Source organism: Callorhinchus milii, unplaced genomic scaffold (genome assembly GCF_018977255.1).
Source record: "Callorhinchus milii isolate IMCB2004 unplaced genomic scaffold, IMCB_Cmil_1.0 Scaffold18, whole genome shotgun sequence".
Classification (NCBI taxonomy): Eukaryota; Metazoa; Chordata; class Chondrichthyes; order Chimaeriformes; family Callorhinchidae; genus Callorhinchus; species Callorhinchus milii.
Genome location: NW_024704759.1, coordinates 8,421,023 through 8,423,031, shown reverse-complemented (window position 1 = coordinate 8,423,031; position 2,009 = coordinate 8,421,023).

Below are 2,009 nucleotides of genomic sequence, written 5' to 3'. Positions count from 1 at the left end.
CCCACTCCCCCACTCCCCACTCCCCCACTCCCCACACCCCACTCCCCAGGACCAAGGACCAAGGACCAAGGACCAAGTTCAGGGCAGATCCTTCACTCCAACACCTTCTCCTCCTTGGTCAGCCGTCCACACGATAACACCTGGTAGATCTCCTCCACCTTCTCCTCTCGGGGTGTGTGTGTGTGTGTGTGTGTGTGTTTGTGTCTGATTAATAAAATAAAATAATCAGTTCTACTCCCTTCTTTCTCTCTTTTTTTTATGTGTGTATATATATATATATCCCCTCCCCTGGAAGCAGGTCTTCTTAACCTACTCTACATTTGGGTATCCTGGTGTTAATCCTATCCAACAACACACACACACACAACAACAACAACAAAGAAAGAAAGGAAAAAACAACCCCAAAAAATCACTAAATAAACAAATAAAGCATTTACAATCTTCTTTTCTTTTCTTTTTTTTGGTTGGGGAGAGGAGAAGGGGAAAAAAAATCACTTGTCCTGGTTGGGCTGTCTTTCTTTCCTGGTGGATTTCTCTTCCTGGAGTTAAATAGGAACAGCAGCAGCAGCAGTAACAGCAGTAACAGCAGTAACAGCCCTCCTCCTTTGGCTCTCGGAGTCCCAGTGTGAATTATTGATGAGAAAGATCACAGTGAAGCAAAAACAGGTTATTCGACGTGGCGATGATTTTCCATCTCACTTGGTTATCTCTGGCTTCAAACCCACCTCACCTCATCACCTTAAACCACCTTCCTCTCCTCTCCTCTCCTCTCCTCCCCTCTCCTCCCCCTGTCTGACAGAGACTGGATGAACCCCCCACCCCCCCACACACACACACACACCTTTGACTTGCAAAAGGTTTTCTGTCCCAATTTCCAGCTGCCAAAGTGCTGTGTGTTCCCAACAGTCTTGAGAGCAGCTTTAAGGGCTCAGACTGGTTGCAGTTTGCAGTTGGAGGATCCCTCTGGTTTTATGTCACAACTCCACCTTCACAGACTGACAGGCAAAGGAGAGAGCCACAGCTGATGGATGCAAGAGATGCTTCTGAATGCCCAATCCCCCCTTTTTTTTAAAAAAAAACGAAGGAATAAAGACCATTCGGAAATGACCCACACTCTGAACTGAGCCAAAGTTAAAGGGGGGCAACGTTTTCGTGCACAGATACCAAGGGATCGATGCAAATAGGATCCCAAGTGTTGGAACTCTACAAGTAGTGGAGGTTTAATGTATTTCCCCCCCATCTCCCCCCCCACTCCACTCTTGTTTTATTTTAAATGATCACTGTGTGGGTTTATTTACTTTGCAAAGCCCACAGGTTTTCAAAAACTTGGCGACTTCCACTAATAAACTTTTTTTTTCCTAAAAAAAACAGCAAATTCCCTGCAATCACCAAATCCAATGATCTATTTGGAATCATTCCCGAAGCTTTGAAACCTTTTTTTTTTTTACGTTTCAAACGTGCATTTATATATATTAGATTATATATTATATAAATATATTGTTTATACATATTTATATATATATTATATATATAAACAAAAGTTTTGTGGCTTGCATTTTTTTATAAATGTTTTTTTGTTGTTGTTTTAAAAGGTGGGGTGTTTTAAAAATATATATTGTTAATTTAGTTGTGGATCCATTGCAAAATAGCAATCGTGATTTGGCTTTTAATATGGCTTTCAAGTCGCGTCTCTCTCTGTTTTAAAGTTCCCAATGACGCCGCCTTGTGGCTCTCCATCTGATCTCCTTTCCATCCGAAAACTACAGCTTTAAATAACAGTGCACTTTCTTTTTTTTTTCTTTTTTATATACTGCACAGACTCTCTGCGTGTGGATGGTGGAGAGGTGAACGATTGCCCAAGCGGAACGTTAAAAGGGCAACACATGATGTCCTCTATAATAACAATAATAACTTGCATTTATATGGCACCCTTCATCTGAGATTAAGTGTCTTGAATCATCTTGCAAAATAAAATTGATTAGAGAAGCGGGGATGGCTGCATCTCATAA